The sequence below is a fragment of the Lagopus leucura genome, unplaced genomic scaffold (genome assembly GCF_019238085.1).
Source record: "Lagopus leucura isolate 7727_CA_CO unplaced genomic scaffold, USGS_WTPT01 Super-Scaffold_100002, whole genome shotgun sequence".
Lineage (NCBI taxonomy): Eukaryota > Metazoa > Chordata > Aves > Galliformes > Phasianidae > Lagopus > Lagopus leucura.
Window position 1 is genome coordinate 2465861 of NW_024962263.1, and position 9431 is coordinate 2475291.

Consider the following 9431-nt stretch of genomic DNA (forward strand, 5'->3'; position numbering starts at 1 on the left):
TATCTCCTGACGGGTGCAATTGGCTGCGTGGTTCTTCATTTCCTGATATGACAGATATTGTGTGGGTCTTGTTGTATACTGTTAGAAGGCTGACCCGTCAGCTGTATTGTATTGGTAAGGTGAATACTGTTTCATTACTCTTACTTACACAAAAATTATAACTCATTTTTATTTCAGTGATACAGCATTAGACCATAGTTCCTAAACACTTTCTATGACTGGCAGACATGCAAGCAGTCGATATACTTCCATCTTAAATATTATGAGCTATAGGTTTTCATTATCTTTTGAATTACTATTGGTGTGTGGCGTATTCAAACTACGGTCTGACTGGAAGATGCAGAAGAGCTAAGAACCAAATTCCTGGTTATCTTAGAGTATCTGGTAGAGGCTAGGACTTTCAGAGAGGACAAGTACTTGCCACAAAGAAAAACTACCTGTGGCTGTATTGGAGTTTTGATGGTCATAGCGTGGACAGTGAGAGGGACAGTTTCCTCACCACGATGGTCCTAAAAGCCTTCTATCTCACTGACAATTCTCTGTCTGAACAATTTGGTTCAAAACCTAATTAATAAAAAAAGCACCCTGCACAAATAGACATTAAGGAATTGTTGTTCATAATTTTATAAAACATGCTCATATTCAGGGCATTTAGAACTTTCACACTTTTTCATTTTTATGTTTGCCTTTAATTGCAAAGACTAAGCTAATTGTGGCTGTGTTATGTATTTAATTCTACTCATAACATGCCTGCTGCACAATTCCCTTCAATCAGTGTCAAAAAAAATCCTGCTAGATTCAGTGAATTCAAGAGTTCAGTGAGCTCAAGACCATCATTCAGAATAGTTAAACTATTTGATGAACATTTGCAAGGTGCAGTTCATGATAAGAGTGGCATTAAACTGCATAACACAAAATTCAGAGTAGGGGCCTCTGAATCACTTAGGCACTACAAAGACAGCTCTTAACTATAAAATTGCCTGTATGTTTCAATGTAGTTATGGAATTGCATGCCAGTAACACTGCTGTTTCCTGGTGCTTCTTCCTGTCCTAAGCCATTACTGCATTGGAAATGCGGGCAGACACAAAACCGCATAAAGTCTGTCTGTTCTCTTATACCAATTCAGTATCTCTCTCCATATGTAATAATCCCAGAGTCTATTCATAGGTAATAACCCAGAAGCCATAGAACACTTAGGTCTATGGTCAATGCTTGAATTAAAAATTAAAGCAAATTTCTCTTTTATAAAATGATACAAAATTACCCTGCAGAATTTATTTCCTCAAAATGACAATGAATTGAAAAGGTTAAAACAAAGACTGTAGATTTATCTCAATCATAAAAACCTTCCACAGTTTCATCAGATAGGATAAAGCATTTTTAAAGGGGATATAAACCCTCGTGCTTCAGGTCACAAACAACAGAGAAGATTTAGAAATACACCTGCATCCTATGAGCAGATTATTCCGCTAAGGTGTGCTGTACCTTTTCCTGAAATATCTGATGGTAGCCACACTCAGTATAGTATACCTTTATCACCACAGTCCATGGCTTATCTCTATCAGTGTTGGAAACTTTTAGTTACCCTCACAGTTCAGGCAGTTTCCCAAGTGTTTTGCCTGCCAAAATTTTCTGGCTAATCCTTTTAAACCTGCCACTAGAAGGCATATTTTCCAAACTCACACTTTATGAGCTTTCATTTGCTCCATGCAGCTTACTGGGAAAGCTGTTTCTTGAGGTTTCATCTGTGTTGCTGAGCATTCTGAAAATGGTACCACTGGTCTGTGGCCACAGTTCTCCTGTGTATCAAATATCTTTGCCAGCCACTTCACCATTGTTTTTAATGCTAGCTACATATAGAAGAATTAAAATATTATCTTCATCATAATTCAGAGAACAGGAAAAAAACATTTAATGCTCAACAATGAACTAAACAAAGCTGTATTATATCTGAATGCATATTAGTTTTATACCTTAATTCAATTCTAACAGATTCTGTTTCCTCCAGCTAAAAAGCTGTCAAGACTCTTACACAGCTAGGAAGATTAGTGCGGGCTGGCTCACAGCTCAAAACCCATAATATTCTCAGTTACTCCCTGAAATTCTGTTCAGATCCATAACTTTGTTCTAGCGATTTTCAGTAATTCCAGAACTCAATTCTTAATTGAGATGTCAAGTTTTGCACTTTTCCCAAAGGTTTAGAGACCGTTAGTTCCTAGTTTTAGAAATATTGATGTCCCTGGAGCACAGCTATGTCCCTGGAACATAGTTTTGTCTCTTGCAAGACAGTAGAAAAAAAATCAGTAATGAATAGCACACTGCTTAGGTAAATACAATATTTATCCATTCTTCCAATCAGCATGCATGATGTAGGCCTCAGTATCTAGCTATCAACACATAAAAAATACAATTCATGCAGACATAAATAGAATCTGTATGAATATAGCAAAGAGCATAATGCATGTAGATGATTTCTGATTTTTTTAACTGAAATTAAACTATAATAATACAATATGGGGAAGTGGACTTGGGATAAGTTATTCCTAGTCTGGTTATAAAGGACAATGTGACAACAGACAATAGAATAGCTTTTTTGATTATCACATTACACAGTTCCAGAGAATACATTACATATTATTAAATAGAGATAATAGTTTTCTTTTCAATTCACCCAAAGCAAAAAATAAGTATAGTTTCTGTGTTTTGTGTTTCACTATTTCTTCTTATAATTTAGTCTTTTTATCTTTCTCCCATCTGACAGTTTCAGAAGGGAACAGAAGATCTGATGAAAGATCAGTGTTGTGAGGAAAAGTGTCATGAAGAAAAGTGTAGCTTAGAAACCACTGGAATCAGGTATGTTGTTGGAAGAAGATGGCTGCAGTAGAAAAGGAGATGTACAAAGATGAGAAAAGAGCTACACTATGCGTATTCTTATCAGGTTTTTTTTGTTTCCCAGTGACCTCAGGACTTCTCAGTTTCAGTGCTTCATTTGTTTATTCCCTGTTTATCTAGCCAGCACCACATGTGTGGTAGCAGCCGAATTCAGTCCCAGCTTTCCTGATAAGTGGGGGTAAAAGTAGAGTGGTCTCAAGGGCTTTTAGCAGCCACAAGCTTTGATTTTTATCCTACTTTTTCATAAGTCCATCTCACTTCTCTGCACTCTAAACAGGAATTTCTTCAGCAACATAGCAGTCTTTCAAACCAGCAATTCTCTGATGACAAATCTCAAGACATGATCCTTACAACAGCTTAAAATTTCAGTCCTTTTTAAGAGAAAGTGGAAGGCATGGAAAAATATTTACAGAACTGCTGTTACCAGGTCAAAGTAGCCGAATCAGAAAGACAATATAGTGCTACAGGTGCTTTTAAACATTGCCATTATCTCCCACTTTACTAATAACAAAGCTCAAAGATTACCAAAGGTTACCTAATAGACAAATAGCAATCCTAAGAATGGCACCACCTTCCTCAGAACTGGCATTTCATTCACTGGACACATCACTTTGTTTTAGTAGCAGGCTAAGTACCAAGATGGTGTTTTAATTTAGTATTTCTTAGATTTTAGCTGCCCTTGTAATTTGTGCTGCCTCTTCTCTCAACTCCCAGCTAGAGCAATGTTCAAACCAAATGATTCACAGAATGATGGACTAAGAGAATCATAGAACCACAGAATGGCCTGGGTTAAAAAGGACCCCAAGGATCATCTAGTTTCAACCCTCCTCCTGTGGGCAGGGTTGCCAGCCACTGGACTAGGCTGCCCAGAGCCACATCCAGCCTGAGAAGATAAGGTGGAAATTTCTGTCCAAAAATTCGTCTTACCTGCCACTGTATCCCAAAGGCAAAATATTTGCTTTTTGGAAGCACTATTAGTGGTTCATTATGAATCGCTACTGAGAAAAGCAGGTCTTTGACAGTGACAGAAATAGAGAGCAATAATTCACCAGATATACCAATTTCTTTTCTATAAAGATTATGACCCTTAAATTTCTTTTAAATTAGTATAGCTGTAGAACTAATAAGCAGATTGATACTTTCTCTCTGAAAGCACTTACAGCTTTAACACACATCATATGTAGCCACATGTTCTCCCTCTGAATGTGAGCTCTTCCATTTCTTTCAGTGCTCTCTGCAGTTGGAATTCTGTGATTCTATTTAAGTGTCACAATTAAGCATCTTTTTTATCAGTTTGAAAGATATTCCCCACATACTCATATATGCAATACTGCTGGATACTGTCAAAATGGAACAACCTTTTTAAGTAAAGACACCCTAGGTCGTTCTGAGAACCCAGGCAGAAAGATTTGCTAGGTTTGAATTTCTGCAGAGAGCGCTGCTACATACTGTGACAAAAAAAAAAAAAAAAAAAAAAAGAAAAAGAAAAAGAAAAAAAAAAAGAAAAATTGAAGTAGCAAATACAATGCAGAAAAGAACCTCACTTCTTGCTTCTCTTCAATAAAATCTTACTGGCATTCGTTGCATTAAAACCAATCACAATGGAATCATTGCATATATGTGTGACTCTCAAATATAGTTCCCCAAGCCACTGTTCTAAATTAACAGCAGTTAAGCACTCATTGACAGAGACTTAAAATAAATCTTTACTCAGTGGACTTACCCATAGACACCACAGGTTATTCAGAAGGTGCAGTGAGTTCAACAGGAGCTGCAGTAGACTTTGTACATTTACTTGTATTTAATTAGGAAGAAATATGCATTTTATGTGTAAAAATCTTTCACAATAGCTTCTCAGTACTGACAGATTGCAGTTTCAAATATAGTCCTCCCTTTAACCTGACTCTTAAGAACTTTTTGATGAATATTTTGTGCAAGAATTTTCAGAATAAGCCCCTAATTAAGTTCAAACTGATGCCTTCAGATCTTTCATGTGACAGTGCAGGCATGAATGGAGCACATTCGAGCGCACACACAGCTCTGGTTTTCATGCAAAAGACTCAAGTCCCTCGAGTGAGTGAATTACAAATTATAGCGTAGGTGAACTCATTCTTCTCCATTCACTGGAGCTGATTCTGTGTCACTAATGCTGATATCTTAGAAAGGAAGAAAAGGCTTTTCATATCTCATTACCATTACAGAGATGACACATAGTGAATTCTGCAACAGATGAATGTTAAATATATGGAGCTGGTTCATTTGTCTACATTTTTGTAACTCTTTTTAAAAACCAGAGCCATATTCACCACCAAAAGTCTCACTAATCCTCTGTGGTGTCTTGCATTGACCTCATTGGCACAGACTTGTTATTGGCTGAGATTCTGCCACTGTTAGGCTTAAATCAGCTGGTGTGAAATTTTAGCTGAGTGTTAACTGTGCCAAAATCCATCTTTAGAGTTCTCAACCTTTCACCACCCAAATGCTGAATAGTGGCACTGGTACAGCAGTGTGGCTTGTGTTATGAATCTGCAAAGACAGAGGCTTACATCTATATCAAAGGGCCATAATTTACAGGAAACATACTGTGAAGGAAATGTTAGTCTCTCGTATCTATTTACTGTTGCACATGCAATAAAACAGTCACCTAATCTCTGCTGGATGATGTTCAGATACAGAAAAATCATATTTTCTTTCTTCCTTAAAAACCAACATATCATCAAACTTGGAAGCTAGCCATAAGTGTCATTGATACATTTACTGTAGAAAGCTATATAGTGCTATCTAAATCCAACTGCCATGAACATTTATCAACTGCTACTCTTCTTTTGGCTTATTTTGGCCTGGGCTAATACAGACACACATGTAAATAAATTTTACACCATTGAGCATCGATAGTGTTGTGGGATTGAAAATTTCCCTTTACCACATCCATTTTCTTTTTATTTTATTTTATTTTAGTTCCTTTTTAATTCATTATGTATTAATACAAAGTGTGATGTGTTCAAGCCTCCTGAAACTGTGGACTTAGGGGAACTGAAAATATCCTTTTTCCAGCAAACATATTCAGTGTGTTTGACATAGGAGATGAAAGACCACAAAAGACCACAAAGCTATTTTTTGTCAAGAACAGAAATTAAAGAATTCCATGGATATAAACTATAAATGTGTACAATTAGCATTTTCAGCGCAGCATTCTTTATCTCTTAAAAAAAAAAAAAGCTCTAAGAATAAATGTTATGAACATGTCTCATTAAAGACTCATTCATCATAGAGTACTTCAATAAAATATAGATTTTTTGTGTATGTTTCTGTTAAGGTTTCCTATCATAAATGTGCCTTGCCTATTAACACTTGTTAGGATGTACTTACAGAAGACTGATTTATGATAGCTGCTCTGAAATTAATGCCTCCTGTTTTATTCTGTTGACTCAGTATGTCAGAGGAAGATGCTTGTACTGTGGCAGTAGAGGTTGAAGCTTCCCACCAATATTTGTTACATTATTTTTTTGCTGCGCAACAGAGGAAGCAGAGGTCACACAAAATGATGTCTGACATGGAAGTGCACGTGAAGCAAATGTGTGGAATTGAATTTCTCCACAAAAATGCAAAATCGATGCAAAAATAATGCATCGATGCTTACTGAATATTTATGGAGACTGAGGAGTGGATCTGAGCACAGTGAGGCTGTGGATGGTGTGTTTCAGCAGCGGCAACAGCAACGTAAAAGACAAGCCTTGCACTGACCAGCAAAGCACAGTTGTCGTGCCATGAAATAAAGAGTATCTCAATCAGCTCTTCCACACAAATGAGATAGGAAATGGGTGATCATTCTGTATTCCCTTGAATCCAGACAAACCATCAGCTCTGATCACTATATCATGATGCTGACTAAGCTGAAAGCTTGAACTTCCAGGGTCAGGCCAGGGAAGAAAGCGTCCTTTCACTTGCAATACAAAAACACCAGGCTCCATACCGATTTGAATAGCATGGAGCACATTGCCAATCTTGCCTAGACTGTCCAACCACACACTCTATGGTATGGATTTGGTACCTTCTGACTTCTGTCAGTTCAGGCCAGTGAAATATGGACTGATATGCAACGTTTTCCTAGTACAATGCATCATAGCAGCTATTAAACAGTCAGTCACATGCTCTGGTACAGAATTTTATGAGCAAGGTATGCAGGCTCTTGTTCATCACTGGTGAAAATGCATAGCTAATAGTGGTGATTATGTTGAAAAATACTGTTTTGTAGCTGAGAATTCGCTAGAAAAGAGTGTTATTGTGCTCTTTATCTCCGTTTGAGTTTACATGGAAATAAAAAGAAGTCATTACTTTTGGAGCAACCTACATACAATAACTGACTTCAGGATGTCTACAATAGTTGATTAATTATAATTATGAGATTCAGCTATATTTTTTTTCCTTTTTTTTTTTTTTCTTTTTTTTTCCCCCTTTCAGAATATATTTTAAAATGTAACTCCCTTAAAAATAGATCACCACCATACATCAGCACAGTTTTGCTCATTAACGGAGTTGTTCATTTTGTTTTGTAGGTATTGCTGGTAGTCTATCTGAATATACAGCAGTATTCTGAATTCTGACTTGTACTACCAGTAGTTTTCTTCCATTCACAGAGGCTGTTGTTTTGGCAAAAGTGTGACAGGGAATCTCAAGAGTAGGATAAGCACAGGGACTAAGAAGAGAAAGGGAAAGAACATATCAGAAAGAAAATATAAATCTAATCCTAGATATTGGTATTTATAATCCTGATGGAAGAATAAAAAAAAAAAGTGTGCATCCACAGAATTCCTCCTAATTTTTGTCAGAGGAAGTACTTAAATCAAAGCACAGGTCTCCCAAGAATTCATGGATTGACAAGGAAATTATTATTCTGGTTAAGTAAAACATGCTATTTTAATAAAATACAATACAATAAAATAAAAGAGGTTGATTAGATAATTATTTCAACAGTCACCACAATTGTATATTTAGGCACATTTGCTGTCTGGTTCTCTGTTTTTTATTATCTTGGGGAAGATTCAGAAAAATGCTGAGGCAAGTTATTTTTGTAATGGTCTCAAAGTGGATGCTACGTACCTAAATACATTTGTGGGTCTGCTCTGTAGCTCAGTCTTATCCTAGACACTGTAACAAAAGTAACTTCAGATTGACAACACAAGTAAAAACTTCTATTTCCATAAGTGATAGCAAGGCTCTGAGCCTTAGCGGATTTAATCCTCATCTGGGATCTCCATCTGTGTCCATAGGTCCAGGAGCTCCAGTTAAACTCAGGAAGCACCTCTGATCCTTTGCATCCTAGGTCTTGGCTTTGCCCTGCGGATTGAGCTCAAAACCATTATAGAGATCCCCGCATCTCTGCTTGTGTTTCTTGCCATGGTGCCTTGTGGGCACTGTGGACAGATAGGCCTTGTCACCTCACCCATTCTGCTGAAGGAAGGTGCTGCCAATCACTATGATAGAAAGTGAAAATTAATGTGCAGAAATCCAATGATTTGACTCAGATCAATTCTAGTGGTGCTTATTAGCTCCATCTTAGTTATTTTTGCAGATCCACTGGAACAGCTTGGTATTCACTGTATTATTAGTATTCAGTGTGGTTGATACTTTTGACAGCTGATAGTTTACCAAACATATGTACATATATATTTACATTAGTATCAATCATAAATATGTGGCTTTTGAATGCGCATATCTACATGGAAACAAAACCAGTGTTATTAAAATGATGAATGATGCATTTTACAAGTTATTTGAAGATGAAGGTACTTTATAAATTCCCAATATCATGGTGTTACACTACGGTAACATTTTCTTGTTTTGTTGTTGTTCACCTATATCTCTGCAAAGCCGTACTTCACATTGCATCTAGTGACTTTGTGATGTCTCAAGTTTTGTCTCTGTTATTATAGAGCAATTGGGAAAAATGTACTGATGTCCAAAGCCAAAGATGTTAGAGTACCTTCATCAGTACATATAACTTCCTGACTGTCACATACAGCAGTTCTCAACGCTCTTTAGTTTTATATACTCCACACTGAGTGGCTGATGTTAGAGAAAAGGCAGTGGTTCTCTTTCTTTCTGACTTTTGTAGATGTCACAGTTCAGCAGAATCCTGCACAAACAGAGCTAAGAAATTCCATATAAATCCTCTCTGAGTCGTTTGTTCCAAGCAGAGACATGCCTTTTTGCTTTATGTTACAGGAATGCTTTATCAAGATAAACAGATCTTACAAATCTGGAGAAAAAAACAAAACCATTCTCCACAAAACACTGTAAAGAAAGCTGTTTTCCAGAACTTCATCCTTTTATAACAGCACCTGTTTTTTTTTTGTTGTTGTTATTTTTTGTTGTTGTTGTTTTTTTGTTTGTTTGTTTTTTGGTAGGACTCAGCTTTGCTAAGCTCCCTGCTACAATATCTTAGCTTGTTCTATTTGATGGCTGTTCTTCTGTCATCACTCATTTTCAGTGGGCAAAGGGGAGCAATTGCTGGGCATCAAATCATCATCAAGTAAAC